The sequence below is a fragment of the Thermobia domestica genome, chromosome 11, assembly GCF_964235325.1.
Source record: "Thermobia domestica chromosome 11, izTheDome1.hap1.1, whole genome shotgun sequence".
NCBI classification, from domain to species: Eukaryota; Metazoa; Arthropoda; class Insecta; order Zygentoma; family Lepismatidae; genus Thermobia; species Thermobia domestica.
Genome location: NC_137464.1, coordinates 43,117,751 through 43,136,502, shown reverse-complemented (window position 1 = coordinate 43,136,502; position 18,752 = coordinate 43,117,751). Strand labels below are relative to the sequence as shown.

The window sequence follows — 18,752 nt, the reverse complement described above, 5'->3', positions numbered from 1 at the left end:
GTTGTTTCTTCATCAACAATTTAAAAGTTCTTTTTCAAATTGCTAACTACATGTTGTATTGAGGTTTTGTAATTTTTAAGTGTACAAATTATAAAATTACTCACCCCGTGATGTAAACAGTGCCATAACATAAAGTATTTATTAGCGTTTTACATTCCATGTGTCACTTCGTTCAGATTTATTTTTAAAGTGCATAAAGTTAAAGTTTTCTGTGCTAAAATAAGTTTGAATTGAAAATAGCTTCTGTCCGTTATGACAAGATAAAATAGTATTTTAGTAACATGTTGCGGGTGCAGTGGGGAGGGGGGCCAAGACTATCTGTATACTTATCTAAGAGTGTCTGTGAAATAGAGAAATCTATCTCGTAATAATACAGTAGACAGGGATGTAATGGGACGTATACGGGAGTCTATATAATAATCTTATAATCTTATAGAATGGGAGTATAATAATCTTATAGTCCTCCAGCGTATACTCACATCAAATTTATGAGAAAACGAACATATACAGGATAAGTACATGCTATATTTTCGAGAACGGTCGAGCGTATACCTACGAAACATTGTAGCAATGCATCACTGACAGTAGACCCTATATTCTTATCGTAGCAAAAAAAAAAAAAAAAAAAAAGTCCGTATTACGGAGATGTCCATTAAATAAATGTATAAGCTATTTTAAGTGTACATATGCACGGTTATTTTCAACACTCAACACTGGAGAAATCGCTATGGCAAAATTTCGTTCCGCGAGATTTCGAAAGTTTTTGTCCTAGTTGAGATTTTGTCACACGAGTTTCTGGCTAGGCTAGATTTAGACCCGACATAGTTTTGATAGACGAGATTTTGACACCCGACGTTCTGATTGGCGAGGTGTTGGCCACGCACTATTTTGACCAGCGATGTGTGGTCCAACTAGGTTATTGTCTGCAAGTTTGTGGCTACGAGGTTTCGGCCATGATGATTTTTAAAACCCAAATCCATCCAAATAATGTTCAGTTATATCTGTCAGACACATCTCATTGTAATCAAAGGAAATTGTGTGTATGCTTCTATTATCTTTAAAATTCCCACTGCAAGACGGAATGTCTCAGGACATCTGTCCCATGAACTTGTTATTTGTGTGCGTTACAGCATATAGTGTCAGGTCCATATTTACCGAAATTTACGCCATGTGTAAAGGAACGTTCATCTAAGCCCTGCATTTATGTAGTCCTAAGTATTATAATATATTTGAAACGTTTAGTTCAACATCCTCATCATTGGATTGAGGGGAAAATTTTCGGTACATGGTGCGGTCAAAGGGATAGAGCATTAAGCCAAATTACCAAAGTTGTTAGAAAAAGAGACATAAAAGATTGTACAGTGCGTTTAAATACATGGAAAAATGACCACTGTTTTTTTTTTATACATTATAAGAGGTATTTACAATATCTGGACATAAACCTTTTAAGCACGGAAAGGAACTTCAGATAGAGATCTTAAAGATGAAATATTTCCAAAATGACCAAAATGGACCTGATTCCTTTGTTTATTACATTAAAAAGTTATTTACAATATCTAGACATGCCTCTTTTAAACTCTGAAAGAAGCTTCAGGTTATTGAAAGCTTCGAAATGTAGTGTTGGAGCAAACTGTAAAAGATAAAATGGAAATAGAGAGTAACAAACGAAGAAGTTTTGAAACGGATAGGAGAAAAGAGGATAGGAAGGCCAATTAAATTTCACATATCTTGCGACCAAAATGTCTTCTTTATACCGCCACAGAAGAAAAGATGGAAGGAAAACAAGGAGTAGAAAAAGAAGAATACAACTGATCAATCATTTGAAATCAGAAGAAAATATTGGGAATTAAAAGAGGAAGCTGAAGATCAAGAAAGTGGAAGAAACATTTCCAGGTCCAAATCTAAAATTAGAGAAGAAAAGGACCTGCCAAAAGACAAAATACTTTATAATAATAATAATAATAATAATAATAATAATAATAATAATAATAATAATAATAATAATAATAATTTACTCGTATTATATCCACGTTGCTTCACGTTTCACGAACACGATGCATTCCATGATTAAGGTTGGTGTAAAGGGACAAGTTTTGCCAATAGATGTCACTACAGTCTTCGTATCTCTCTCATGTATTTTTTACATTTCACAAAAATTCACGATTTCTCTTATAAATTTCAACTTACAGACTTCAAACTTTGAGAAAAGTGACTTCATAACCTATCGAAGGCAACAGTCCGTGCCGATTTTTTATTTGTAATTTTCTTCGTTGTTGAAATAGCTTGATTGTTGAAATGGATATCCTAACCTTTAACAATGGAACTGTTTCAACAATGAAGAAAATTATAAATAAAAAATCGGCACAGATTGTTGCCTTCGATAGGCTATGAAGTTTCTCCTCTAAAACTTGAGTTTCTCCTCTAAAAATGAAGTTTCTCCTCTTTAGGTTGAAATTTGTAAGATAAATTGTAAATTTTCGTGAAAGGTAAAAAATACACGAGAGAGATACGAAGACCGTAGTGACATCTATTGGCAAAACTTGTCCCTTTACACCAACCTTAAAGCAACACAGTTTATTTCTGCATATCATGATTTTATATTTCGTGTTGTTTATACAGTTGTCCTAGATTTCGTTTTCTAAATTAACTACAGACTACACGTGGAATTTTAAATTTATAATTAAACACACATTATAACGGTCATCAAGTCTTGGAAGGCTTAGGTGGGCAGGTCATGTATCTAGGATGGAAGAAAGTAGAAACGCTTTCAAAGGCTTGACTGGAAGACCAATCTCAAAACGACAATTAGGGAGACCTAGGCGCAGATGGGAGGATAATATTAAGGGTTTTCACTACAGCGAAGTTAAACTACCGCTAAATTTAGAGTTTTTCTGTAATATCTTCAAAACAAATAAAAATATTCGAAAAGCGGAAACGTAGTGAACGAGACAATACGATTTTGGATGTGATACCGTTATCGCAACTCATCTATCTGCTATCGATTTGCAACTGTAGATAGATTTAGCATTTTTTGCGAGTTCTGTAAATAGCGGCATACCAAAAGCAGAGGGGTGAATTGTGGTAAAGGTATCACATGCAAAATCGTATTGTCTAGTTTACTGTGTATTTGCTTTTTGAATATTTTAATTTGTTTTGAAGATATTACACAAAAACTCTAAAATTAGCGGTAGTTTAATTTCGCTGTAGTGAAGACCCTTAAGATGGATCTCGCAAGGGATAGGAATACAAAGTAGAAACTGGATCCTGTTGGCTAAGGATAGAAGTCAGTGGAGGGCTTTTGTGAACGTGGCATTGAACCTCCGGGTTCCACAGGCCATAGAATTAGTTAGTTTAGTTATAAACTCATACTATTCAACATGAGCAACTAAAATATACTTTTTGTTTGTTCTTCAGATTATATAATATGGTTTGTTTTCTCCTTATATCCCTACATTGAAATAATGCTTTTTCCTAAAGGACTCAAACATGAGGATCTCTCTTTGATAGAAACAGTCGAAAACTATTAAAAGGGAATAGCCCTTTTCGTCAACCAAACATGCCACTATTAGCTTATATTTAATGGTTTTCGTGTGGATGTCAAACGATGCTTTCCCATTTGGATTCTGAAGATTTACTTTTTTAAATAATCTAGTAAATATTGATGATAAGTGTAAATATTAAACATTACACTATATAATTTGATTTGTAAGTAAATGGTCTTATTCAGATTTGCAGTAAAACTAAATAATATCTGTTAATGTGTATATTACTTTAAGAAGTGACCGTTCATAACGTAGACTGAATAGTAAGAAACCTGCAACATAATAAAGTAGTTTGGGTTGCCTAATCTGGGGAACTTCAGAGATGCGGAGTATTTTTTAAGTCTCTAAACCATGCTCGAGTCGAAATTTGAAAAAAAAAATAGAAGGAGGCTCTGAACGCAATTAGTTCTGGTAAAGATATTCTTTTATCTTCGAACATATGTTATTTCATCAATGTGGATAATATCAAAAACCTTTTCCGACCTTGACAGAGTAGTTCAACAGATTGATAGTCCTTTTCTTCTTAATCTCATCAAGGTATTCCTTTCTTGGTCTCCCATTTCCAGTCTTCCTTTTTTCATTCAGCAATACGTTGATTCTGTCTGATATTGTGAAAGGTGACCAGTCATGTTGTTTCTCCCTTTCTCTATTACTTGCAAGATTTTCCGTTATTCGTTAGCATCCTTTAGCACGTCTTCCTTTTTCTTCTTCATTCTCCATGGGTTAACCAGCATTCTGCGTCACCACCACAATTCAAACGCTTCCAGTTTTCGTACTCTTGCTTTCCTAACAAGGAACGGACCATGAACGTCTTATCCGGACATCCGAATCAAACCTAGTTCGTTCGAAAAACATAACGAAGATATGTTCATGCACAAAAAATAGGTGCCATGGACAACCGAGTTAGCCCCTGAGGTCAATTAACCCTGTTAGTATAAAGAAAATCGTAGACTCTCAGGGAAATAGCTATTGCATCAAAACTGTTCATTAGAAAGTCATGGTTTAGAGTTCATTCTCTTTAGCATGAAACAAGCTATCCAGAGGTGCTATGTATTGGGGCTAATAACGTACCTCGACAAGGAAAATTGGGAGAATGTCGGGAAAATTTCCTTCAGAAATCCCTCCCGTGAACTTTGGACCCCTCTGGAGAGGCTCCGGATAAAGGCACACAATCCAAATGTATCTCGAAAAATACTATATGGGATAAGAAAAAACTGTACCAAGTTTTGTATTGATAGACAGAATAGGTATGAGGGGAAAGCGTGTTTTGGTATACAAGCTTTTTCTTTATATCTATTTTGTTTAACTAATTCTTTTGTGCATGAACATATCTTTCTTATGTTTATCGAACGGACTAGGGTTTGATTCGGATGATTGATCCGGATTGATTCGGATTTGATTCGGATGACACGTTCATGTGCGTTCCTTGTAAGTTATCACGTTTCTGAGTCATATAGCACGAGGCTTCATATCAATATCTAGATGAATGTCTTCCTAAATTACAATGACAAATTCTTTTATGTTAGTACTTCTCCCTTTCTAGTGAACGTTTGTTTTACTTGTACTATCCCCGAAGCCTCGTCTTTTACATTTCTCCCGTCTGAGGAAGCTATACTTCCCAAGTATGTGAAGAATTTGACTTCCTCAGTTTTTCCTTCTGTGTACAAAATTTGATTTCTCTAAGCAGTCCTTTCTGCGTGAAAATCTAATGTCAGACAGGCAGACACATACACATGTTCTTTTGCATATTAGTAAGGATTATATAACTCGTCGTATGAGACTAAATGAAAAGAAATGTGGATGCCTATAAAGTAATTAATTCAGTTTAATGTTCAATGAATCACTGATAAGTGATTTTATCCTTTCCTACATTTTAAAGACCAAGACTTATAACGACTCACCAAGGGTAGTCGTCAACCTGGTCCGTCTAAGTAAGATATACAAATATTGAGTGGTAGTATTAATTTGCATGTAAAAATTATCTTTAATAATTATATAGCATTATTCTCACCTTTTCTATTAGAATGATAACGTCGATGAACGTTGCTAAAATGATTTATTAGCTGATATACTTTATAATATATTTTCCTTCAAACTGTCAAGCACACAAACTCGCTGACTAGGTATCCATAAAACATTTACATAGCAACAACTATCCCATAATAATCATTTACATATCTCAAAAACATTCTTCTTTTGTTATTATCAAATTAACATTCTATTAAGTATAGTGCACATGTATTAGCACTTTCTGCCCAAGGTACAGGTAATTATTAATCTATCCAAAGTATTTTGTTATATAAAATGTCGCCCGACAATTGGACTGAATATAAAAGTCATGAGTGAGCTTGGCTTTTATCTTCAAGAACCACTGGTCCGTTTACAATAGTGCTCTTACTTTATATATGTTCTTCATATTTTGATCACACCTCGTATATATCTTTATTACATTTCATATATATATATTTATAACAAATATTACGCTTCATCAATACTTATTTTTAATTACATTCATTATATTATTATTATATTTTCTTATTAAAAATATCGTCGCTCATTCATTTAATCGTTGAAGGGTGCGAATTCAAAAAAAAACCGTAAGGGACAAACATGAGTTACAAATAGTCAGGGCGCATTATATGATAATCATTTTAGGTGATATTTTAAAATAAACATTAGATTAATAAGGCATCACAACACAGAAGAATCTCATTCAAGATAGTTGGCGAATATTTAGTTTTATAGAATAGATCTTCTTCTTAACATAATCTTTGACAGTTAAGTTTTCAACATAAAATCAATCTAATATAAATAACTTTTGCTTTTAATCATTTATGAACCGAATTATAATTCTTCACATTAACAAGAAAGAATAAAAATCATTTGAAAATTAGCTTTTCAGTCTACCTAAAACTCTATTTAAGCACTTCAAGTATTTATAAGAATCGTTTTCATTATCAACATTAACTCATAAAATTGAAAATAAAAGTTCACAAGAATCTATAACTGATATATGTTTAACCTAATTTCATTAACGGTAATCAGGTTACGTTCGTACTTGCATATGAATTTACTAAAGTACATTGTACTGCACAATCATTATTATGTTCCGTATTATTGTTCTGTACAGAAATTACTTCGATAGCTGGATCTTGATGCGAAGTGCCATCTCTTGTCCTTCCATTACGTCTATCCACGTAGTTCGCTGTATTCCGAGAATTTCGCCATACATTTCGTCTATTTTTAAACCTATTTTGATTATATGGTCTAACATATGGATTACTACGATTAATTGGGTTAGGCGGATTCCCTACATAACTTTGCCTATTTTGCTCATTTTGATTGCTAGAGTATGCTCGGCTTAGGTTATGTTCCGTATTATTCACACTTCGGATATTTAAATTCCGAACAGGCACCAAATGATCTGAATTATTCTTATTTTTACCCATTCCTGCTTGTTGATTCATGGCATGGTATTGAGTTTCATAGCATTGGACAAGCATTAACAAATGGTTGAAACTCATACACTGTGTGGAAAATAAGATCTGTTGCAATTTAAATGGAAGCAAATTTCGAATCGATGCTATTATTCTCGATTCCGATTGCAATGGATTAACGACCTTTAATTCGTTGTATGTATTTACAACAAACTCTACAATAGATTTATGCAATCGAGGATTGAAGTGTTGATTTCTAATGGTAGCATCTCTATTCGCAAGCAAAAAGTCATTTTCATAATTTGCGATTAGTGCCGCTTTGAATTCATCATATGTATGGATGTGATCACGTACTGCTTTAAACCATAATGAACAAGGTGGGAGTAATACATGAGGAATTAATTTCATATATTGTGATCTATCTATACACATAATATTGCATTCGTCCTGGAATTTCTCTAAGAAAGAAGTAGCATTCTCGTTACACTTACCACTGAATTTGCTCATAGCTCGAATTTCACTCATCTTAACACTTAATTTTACCTTCCTTTTATCATTCCGTGTACTTATTGGGTGATAGTTCTTATCCATAACATGATGTGTCGTTACACCATCTATGTTTCGCCCATCTGTACTCTTTGGATGTATTTCTTCCAATATAATATCATCATCAGACACCGGCGAAGGCGAGTTCATCTCTGGTGAGTGGGGAAACTCCAAGCGATCACTACACATGTTATTACGGTATGTGTTGTCCTTAACCTGTAGCATTCTAATTTCTTCCTGTAACGTAGCTATCGACTGCGTATTTGCTCGTATGTTGTTAGCATTATTGATGACCTGGATCTTTTGTTGTTGAACAGAAGATTCGGTTACTTCTAAATCCTTTTTTATATCACTGATTTCTTGGCTCAGGTGGTTGTGATTACCCTGGCATTCCTCCGATATTCCTTTTAACTTTTCCTCGAATTGCGAGGTAATATCGCTCATCGTCTGGATAATTAATTGTTTCGTTTCATCCGACTTCTGTTCCATCTTCTGTTCTATCGTCTGCTTCAATTCTTCGTATTGCTTGTTAGATTCATCAGACTTCTGTTCTATTCGTCTGCTTAATTCTTCAGAGTTATGCTTCATCGTCTGCTTTAATTCTTCGTATTGCTTGTTAGATTCATCAGACTTCTGTTCTATCTTCTGTTCTATCGTCTGCTTCAATTCTTCGTATTGCTTGTTAGATTCATCAGACTTCTGTTCTATTCGTCTACTTAATTCTTCAGAGTTATGCTTCATCGTCTGCTTTAATTCGGTAAACATCTGACTCAATTGCTGCTGTAAAACTAGCAAGATTCGGTCTTCCGATGTCATTCTTGATGTTACACTAGGTTCACCGTTGTCACTATTAGTGGATTCATTCTCCATTATTTCAGTGTCCATTTTCCTTATGATTATTCTACCACTTCTCAATATGGTCAAATTTGTATTCATTAAATTAATTGTAAAAGTAAATTCACCCTTACTTTACTTCGGGGTATAGAATTTATAAAAAATCCCGGGTGAGGTAAACCAAAATTTTTATAACGACTCACCAAGGGTAGTCGTCAACCTGGTCCGTCTAAGTAAGATATACAAATATTGAGTGGTAGTATTAATTTGCATGTAAAAATTATCTTTAATAATTATATAGCATTATTCTCACCTTTTCTATTAGAATGATAACGTCGATGAACGTTGCTAAAATGATTTATTAGCTGATATACTTTATAATATATTTTCCTTCAAACTGTCAAGCACACAAACTCGCTGACTAGGTATCCATAAAACATTTACATAGCAACAACTATCCCATAATAATCATTTACATATCTCAAAAACATTCTTCTTTTGTTATTATCAAATTAACATTCTATTAAGTATAGTGCACATGTATTAGCACTTTCTGCCCAAGGTACAGGTAATTATTAATCTATCCAAAGTATTTTGTTATAGACTATTCTAATAACATTAATAAAGTAGATTGGTTGGTTTGAAATTGTTCAGCATGGAGGCTATGGAATATATGGACATATAGCTTGACCTGGAATCAAAATCACATGATCCCTCTATTTTACATACATATTAAGAATTTATTTTATTTTTAAAAAGAAATCAGACTTGTCACTATGATGTATATATATTTTTTAACTAAAGATACCTAATTAGTTACTAAAGTATTGTACTTGACTTGTCACGTTTGTGCTCCTACCATTAAAAGGAAATTAAGACATACCTTGCAGTTTACAGAGAAACTGTTGTTACCTAACAAAGCGGTAGGCGAGCAAAACCTTAAGTCACCAAAATGTCTCCTTAATCAACCAGGAGAGAACTGACAAACTTCGTACATGTTTTCCTTAGATCAAAAAGAGGAGAAAGCTTGAGTTGTGTCTTACTGAGAGATAGTTATTTTCCTAATTCAATATAATGTGCTCCGCGAATGCCCATAGTTTCGTAACTAAACATATCTCATGTAAGCGTAAGATGAACTTTGTCTTTATTTTTGAAATGAAACACGTGGACAAAATTCGTTGGCTATTTCTCGGAACTTTGTCTTTGTCTTTTCTTTTAGTTCCTCTTCGTACTAAGTTACAAACGCACGTGCTTTTTATGCACGTGCTTCAGCATTAAATTTCCAGTGGGATACTTGGATTGGCTACAAACCCAAGTAAATCCCACCTGACATTAGTCCAGTTTACGGTTAAGATATTTGAAGTGATAAGCATTCAGAGTACCTTCCCTTGTTTCACCTACTTTCTTTACTACAGGTGGTGCGTTATTATACGAGGCGCATCCAAGAAGTAAGATCTGATGCATCGTAACAGTAGTTGGTAGAAACTGGTGAAAGAGTGTTCAAGCTGTACCTGAGGTTCTGATTTGTCCAATGACTATAAATACTTATACATGTGTAAATGGTAACATGTAAAGTGACCTAACACTATTGAAAAGTCGATTCTGTGCCCTATACTTCTATGCCATCAGAAGTTCAGGTAGATTTTGAACAATCTTAAAGCCATTCTTATTAACCACTATTAGGATGCATTCTTGACGTTTTTCGATCACTGGTGTTAGATAGTTAAAACTTGAACTGTGCTAATGAGGATTTATTCTGGGTTAGGTATAACAAGCACCACTTAATTAACCATGTGTATTTATCTAAAATGTAATATAGAAGCAAAATATAATATATGTAAAACATTACGTGTTCTTGTCGCGAATATATTTCTTGTATTTTAAAAGTTAAAACCATATACAAATAAACGAATACATATAAATTATACAAAAGCTCATTTTAGCCCAAGATGTAACCACAGTGTATTTTTTAAACTTCTTCTTCTAATCTTAACCATCATAGACATGGCCATTACTTATGGAACATTTTTGATCCACCAACTATTTATTGCTTTTCATCCTAATACTCTCCTCCTTTCTAAATGATTGAGACTTCCTTATGACCTACAAAAGACTTCATGGTCGATGAAGGGCTTTTTATATGACTGCTAGACTCATCCATTAGACCATTACCAACACAAGAGACTTCTTGTCACTTGATGCAGGATTATACAACCAACTAATATTGCTTATGATCCGTACATGATTTCATTAAGTCCACTAGAGACACTTCTCTAAAATCCCCAAAAGGATACCATTAAATCTACTAAGGATACTTCTTACGGATCCACATAGGATACCATTAAATCTACTAAGGATACTCTCAAGGATCCATACAGGATATCATTAAATCCACTAAGGATACTTCTTACGGATCCACACAGGATACCATTAGATCCCTATGGATACTTCTTAGGGATCTACACAGGATACCGTTAAATATACTAAGGATACCCTCAAGGATCCTCACAGGATACCATTAAATACACTAAGGATATTGCTTACATAACTACTAGTTATTTCCATATCACATTCGCAAATTCCTTCCTTGTCTGCACTTCAAGCCTTATAGGTTTCTGGATACTAATTTGTAGTGGCCCCGCGTAGCGTAGTCGCTAACGCTCTCGCCTTCGGTGCGAGCGGTCCCGGGTTCGATTCCCGGTGGGGTCACTCGGTCGAAAAAGTGTAACGCTTTTTCAGGCCAGCCACCCTGAATGAGGTTTTCCTGGGTTTTCCTCATTCACACCAGGCAAATGCCGGGGTGGTACCTAACTTATAGGTCCCAGGCCGCCTCCTTCCCTCCCCAATCCTTTCTTCCTTCCCTTTCCCCGGATTGTGTGCTCGCCGAGGGACGTCATCCCTCAAATCGTGACGGGCTAAATGGCCTTCGATGCCGAAAGCCCAGAAATCTAAATCCTAAATCCCCCCTGGATACTAATTTGCAACTGGTCCATCTAAACTTTATTCATACCTCAATCACCTTTTCCGTTAGTTGAGAGCCGTAGTTTTTTCTTTATCTTACCGACTGTGCCATTTGTTAGATTGTCAATAATTGAACTGTGCCAATGAGGATTTATTATGTGTTAGACATAACAAGCATTATTTAATTAACCATGTGCATTTATCTCATATATAATGTCGAAGCAAAATATAATCTATGTAAAACATTACGTATTCTTGTCGCAATTTATTTCTTGTATTTCAATAGTTAAAACTATATATAAATAAACGAATACATATAAATTATACAAAACTCATTTTAGCCCAAGATGTAACCACAGTGTGTTTCTTTAAACCTTTTTCTTCTAATCTTAACCATCGTAGACATGGCCATTACTTATGGAATATTTTTGATCCACCAACTATTTATTGCTTTTCATCCTAACAAGTGGTAGAGCATTTTGGAACATGTTTGGACATGTTAAATTATGACCAAAAGTCGCTTTTTAAAAAAGTGTCTAAATTATGTTCAAAAACTGATCTATTTCTTGCCGTTTATAGGTGAGAAAGACTCTGCATATAGAGAATGACATTATATTCTCAACGAGAAAACCATGACAACGGGGTTGGAAACCAGTGGGATATAAGATGAATGGGAAAAGAATGTTATTCTTTTGCAGAAATGTGATGTCGAAAGGACGTTGTATTACAATTAATCAATAAATTTATTTTCAGAACCTTATTCCAAATTAATATATTTACTTTTATGTTGTATTCCACTTAAACAATAAGAAAAGTTCGCTGCTTCTCGGAAAGCTCAGTGCTAAAGGCAACATTATATTCCACTTAATCAATAAATTTACTTTTAGGACGTTATTTCAATTAATCAATAAATTCACTTTAAGGACGTTAAATTTTAATTAATCAATAAACTTACTTTTAGAAATCATGAAAATCTGATAAGGTACTGTAGCAGAGTTACAAAGACCTCGCTTCGAGTAGGAAATGTAATCTCAATTTTACCTTATGCCACGTAAAGAAGCGATGAACAATATTGTGTTCGTAGGTATCTCATGGTTCTTCCATTTTTCTCACTTTCCAATTCTGCCAAATTTTCAATCATTGCTCCATCGAGTTTTTGTCCCCCATTTTGTCTACGTGATGTTAAATAAAATATTTGAATTAAATTTCATTTCATGAAAGTCTAACACACATTTTGAAATTATAGTACTACTCCTCACGGCATGGCTCTTCTTCACTATAAAGCACCTCAGAATTAACTAACTTATACAATACTCCAGAGTTAGTTTTATATGCACTCAGGAATTTTATAACGTTAAAGTTCTCGTATAGAATAGTTTCATTGTTAATGAAGCAAACATTAGTCAAAAGGATTAAACAATTGTGAACAAGCAAATTAGCAAAAATGTAGCAACTACATATCCCATTATTTCATAGGAGAGACAGAAAACAACTTGAATTTTCTTTGCTCTTACTATACACCCACACACACACACACACACACACACACACACACACACATATATATATATATATATATATATATATATATATGAGTTTGTGTCTATGTGTGCGTTGTGCTGGATATTCATGAAGTGAGAAAGCAAGTAAGCATTTGATGTGAAGATACGTATGTAGAAACAATAACGAACAAAACTGGGGAAGACTGTAAAACGGAGATCATTGTTTCCAGCAGTATCTTTGTTCTATGCTGACTATTGTGCTTCTCTTATGTGTTGTTCAGCGTTCGACAAAATACCACAATTATCCTTTTATGAAACTATATTGTGGAACTACCGTTTTTCGTGCTTGTGAATGTATAGCTAACGGTGCAGTGTTGTCAGCCATTGAAACATACATGTGCTTCAAGTGCTTTTAACTGCTTTTTTCTTGGAACTATCGCCTTTAATCGTTCTCTATAATTTGCAGCACTGGCGATTTTAACAATTTCAGAGACATATCTACACTATCTGGTATATATATTAACATCTAAAGTTGTAAGTTATAAATCTTGTATTGCCCTCAATTTTTTCTATTTGAAAACGGTTGGAAAGGAGAAGGAAATCAACATTGGCAAATTAGTAGAACAATAAAAAGTTTCAATAACTCTTTAAACGTTTGCAAGTCAAACTTTAGCAGATATTAAACCTTATAATAAAGAAAAAAAGCATATCAGTGTGTAACACTAATTTCCTAACTTCAAAGTATCTAGTAGGTAGTTACAGGTTGTAAACATCTAGGCGGATATATTTAGATATGTGTAATCCTTATTACAAACACAAGACATGCGGTCAGTCACGCACCTAATAGTTCACATTTAGGCTAATAGTTGTTGCTATCTGTGTTGTCTTCTACTTAATGCTAAGAGATGTCACTAGCAGCAGCCGAGCCTAAAGCTTAGGAAGGTACAATTAGTCGTACTAATACACAAATGATTAAGTGTTAACTAAGAAAGCTTTTAGCTAATTGAAGCATTCTCCTGAATAACGCTGTATGACACATTTTGGAATCAGTTATGAGTACCGTAGAATCATGCTATACATAACATGACTGACATAAAATGAAAGAGAGAGAGTAAGGTGTTTTCTAGGTGCTTCAACACCTAGGTCTTTTTGCACCCATGCAACGACATAACTTAAGCATAAAAACATATCAAAGACAGACTCAACAATCTCGTTTCTACATTCCCCAAGGTAAGGAAATAGTATTCGGGCAAACTTTGAAGGGAGCATTGTATATGGAAACACACTTCTGCGTTGTCAGTAGAATCATCCTGTACAGAACAGGACAAACATAAGCTGAAAGACACGTTTCTGCATTGCCAAATTAAGGAGGTAGTATGCAGGCAAACATTGATGGGAGCATTGCTGTATTTAGAAGCATCTACAGTTGTTTCCAATTTCTTGGTTTCATTGAAATGTGCAATACAGCGTTATTCACGGAAAATGCTTCAACTAATCGTTAAACTAAGTAAAGTAAACATTTTTTTTTTTTTTACAACAGGCATAGCAAATGAAATATGCTGTTAATCATTTTCCATATAGAAGAAACGAATAACCAAACTTTCTACAAAATATTTATTAATTTTGCTAATATAAAAATGTTTTAAGGGTTATCTAAGATAAGTTTTAGCTTCTTAAATTGTTAAACCAATTTATCAAACTAAACATTTCTCACGTAACGCTCAGATATTGAAAGGTTTCGTTATACTTTTTCCCTAATGAGAAAACTCTTAAACGTTCCGACGATTAAACATTTATTGCGGAATACAAGTCAATAGTAACTAATAATAATAATAAAAATAAAGTATAGTGGTATATATCTAATATCAAAAAGGCAGGTAATTAAATCTGTTGGAATAAATATTAGATTTATAATTTTTTTTTTCTATGAGTAAGCAAATAAAGTGTAGAAACACAAATATAACCGTTGGGATATAACTTCAAAAATAGGTAATGGAAATTAAAAGTCAAAGATGAAAAGCGCTGTCATAACAGATTACCACTAATTATGAAAGAATAACGCCTATTAACCCTCAATCGTTGGTGGGAATGAAACCGATAGGCAGTGTTATTCGTCATTTGAAACCGCTGAAATTTACGCAGAGGGAATTGAACGCATCAAATAGTCATTATATTGTGTGCAACGCTTAATTGCCACTCTATCTTCTGTGAATATATGTATATGGATATATATATGTTTTGAGTGTATGAATGTGTGAGTGTGTGAGCGATAGAGAGGAAGTAGGGGTGTCTATGCTACCATCTTGATCATTTTGTAATTAGACCCAGCCTATGGATGTCAATGATTCTAGAGTTAGCCCAGCTTCAAACGTTGGCTTGTTCACTGCTGCCCTTCCTCACTTCGTCATAGCATCATATGCTGCTCCCTGTTGCTGTAGTAGGTATTTTAGCTTACGTTGGCTTCAATCAACGCTATATTACCAACTGGTGTTGTTGGATAGTTCATTACTCACGGGAATAATTGGCAGGAGGCAAGTGTCGAACAGGAGTGTTGATTGACAGCTAATGACAAGCTACGCCAACAGACTGGTTCAGAAAAGATTTTTCCTTGTTCAGGAAAAATATATAGTTTTTCCAGATTTTTTTTCTTCTTAGATAACCTTTCCTCTTCCTATGTTTCATCCAAGCATATTGTTTCTGGGCATCTGCCATGTGAACATGTGTGTGTGTGTGTGTACATATCCACGAGTTCAGTAAAATCATGAATTTTCCTGCAGCTCATGTTGTTAGGAGCTCATTAGCGTTTCAGGTCTCGTGCTGTGCTGTAAAGAGTAATGTTACATGTATTTACAGCACATCTAATTAGATTGGACAGGTAGGATTACCTTGAGTATTCTTTTATTACGATTCTAATTATCTTTTTTTATTAAAAAAAGAACTTTTGTAGTGTTAGACAGATTTTGCACTTTCTTCATTATGTGTAACGTTTTCTGCTTTATAGTACCAACTACAATGATAATTGAACTATAATTGGAAGCAAATGTTATACTTTGGCACGACATAAAAGTATATTTTATGGTTTTGTATATAGTTACTATAGATATCACCAATACTTGTAGGTGTCTTGTCGCAAACTAAGATACTATTATACACTATGATCCACAGCGAATCTTTTCGTTCTGGCGTAAGTTTCCTGTTTTCATGTTGCCCATTAACTGAGCTATTTTCCGTCTTCTACCTCTTTTTCCTTCCACCTACTATCACGTTCCTTATGATAGTTTCTTCTTATCCAATATCCAACCAGTTTCTCTTCCTCCTTTTAGTTGCTTTTTAATTGTTCTTTCCTTACCTGCTACTTGTAACACTTTCTCGTGTCCTTTTAATGTGGCTTAAACTGATTTTCTTGATTCTTCTTCACACATACATTTCGGTAGAATCAGATTTTCCTCATGGCTTTTGCGTAGCATGTATGCTCTGTGGGGTACAGTCTTGCACACAAAATATTTGACTAGTCTCTTTCCTAACAATATATTCAAAAGCCCACGAAATATTTGGACGTTTCTCTTCTTAAATGCTTCGTTCTCATTTCAGCGTTTGTTTTTCTTTCGTGTGTGCACTTCATGCCCTTCCGAATGATACTATCTAAGTACCTACAACTATTCACCTCTTCTTTTTTCAAGCGTACGCGCCTATGGCGTGGGAGACCCGGGTTCGTTTCCCGGCGGGAACTCATGTGGTTCGGATTCCACGTTAATCAGTAGATCCACGACTCATATAGCCTCCTGCTGAAAGGACGCTAAACTAAAATCAACTCAACTCAACTTCTTTTTCCAACCCTTATACTTCTAAATTTGGTCCAGACTGTTTCATTCAAATCACTGTTGAGATAAATTTTTGAATGTAGTTAGCGTTTGCGTTTAGTTTCTTTTGTAAATACTTTCATTTGGGTTCAAGTACGCATCTTAGGGGGTTAAATCTATCTTCAAAATACGAGGGGCAGTCGGAAAGTTGTTGTAGTAGTTCTCCATTTGTACAGCATAAGTACACATTTACTTTATCGCTTTCAGAGTAGGCACCTTCGGAACACATACGCTTTCTCCACTGCTCCTGCGATTGCTGGAAACACTGACGAAAGACCTGTTTTGGTATCTTCCCGAAGTTCAGCTGTGGAGTTGGTTTTGATGTCTTTTACAGTGACGAAACGATTACCGATACTGTTTTCCTTAATGTACTATCACCATAATAATATCTGAAGCAGATTTCTCCATCTTTTAATAAAATCTTGTTCTTGACGCGTTGCTCAAACTACGACAGCGCACTAACTGATCACAACATGTTCCTCCGTTTAGATACACTACTCGTAAACTGTTGTTATGACCTGTTCACACTTGTCATATTCATAATTACGGAACGTAAGAACTGCGGCAACGGACTAACTGATCACAACATGTTCCTCCGTTTAGATACACTACTCGTAAACTGTTGTTATGACCTGTTCACACTTGTCATATTCATAATTACGGAACGTAAGAACTGTGCAGTACAAGGTTCATTGTGGTTGCATCACAAATACCAAAACCACAACAGTCCAGGAACTTTATGACTGCCCCTCGTATTTTCCATAAACCTAATCTTATTTGCGAAGACGGATATTTAGGGTAGTAAACAGTAATAGAATATGTATTTTGTCACAAACATGTGTAAATAAAATGAATATAAGACCTCTAATAATGATGATAATGATAGCACAAAGAAAAGAGTTGACATACCCACGCTCAACTTAACAAAAAGTATCAGATGACAGTGAGGGAATACTAACAGCAGCAACACAACATTTCAAATATATAGCTATATATATATATATATATATATATATATATATATATATATATATATATATATATATATATATATATATATATATATATATAGCTATATATATATATATTTCATCTCACAACTATAATCCCATAATATGATAGATTTAGAATTTATAATGTTTTACAGAAAAGTATAAAAGCAAATATTTCAGTGCACAAACAGTAATTCAAACAACTGGCTTGGCCTTTTATTTGTGTTCTGATGTGTACTCTAGATACATACTTTTTAATATTTTGACTGAGAATTTTTAGATAGGTCACAGCGTGTGTACATAGCTCACTAGTTATTACGTGAGGTTGTCTTTTACCCATAAAAAGCAATAAATTTATGGAATCAGGACAGAAACTTGTAGTAAACTATTAATCCAGCGAAATGTTTTCATGTTAGTCATTTGATGGCATGTGTTGATAGACATGTTTACACTAAAACATATTCACCATACTCCGGTCTTTCTTTTCCTTTTTTTCGAAATTTCTATTTCGTCTGTTGAATGGCTAAAATAAAAATAAAAAAGAACTCCGTGTGAATGCTGTAGAGAATCCTATTTGAATAGAGGATAACACTACAAAAAAAAAAAAAAAAAAAAAAAAGCTTTTGAGTTGAGTTACATAACATCCACTCACATACAAAACTATGTTTGCTATCGCTAGCTAAGATCGCCTTTCTGTGAACGCCCCCAAAGCGCAAATTCGCATTTTCAATGCTGTCAAAGGAAGTTTAGTAGAAAAGGTGGAATATAAACAAACTGGCTTTTCCATCAACATTCTCAAATTTGAACCTTGTGTTTACACTGGTACAGTCTAACGGGGTTTTATAAATTCTTTGCTTTTTTCTGCTTTGATTAATGTTCTACTATAAAACCTAATTACTCTTTTCAGGCAAATTAGATAAATAAGTTTACGTATTTCAGTCTTGTTTGAATCCAAGGACAAATTTTTTGTGTGTTATTTTTCTTTCACGTAAATCCTAGCGCCTCTTTTACGTTTGTACTAAGGTTTCCAGCTGTTTTGATACATTCCCAGTGAGACAGAGAGAAACGAAAGAATCAT

At 34.2% G+C, this 18,752-nt stretch overlaps 1 protein-coding gene and 1 non-coding gene across 3 annotated transcripts in view; both read left to right on the top strand.

Annotated features, from left to right (window-relative positions):
* The window catches only part of side-IV (sidestep IV transmembrane protein), a 980,143-nt gene that overhangs the window by 831,291 nt on the left and 130,100 nt on the right, over nt 1-18,752 (top strand). The window lies entirely within an intron of this gene.
* Nucleotides 10,994-11,068, top strand: TRNAR-UCG (transfer RNA arginine (anticodon UCG)). Its single transcript has one exon. It is a non-coding gene; the product is annotated as a tRNA-Arg (tRNA).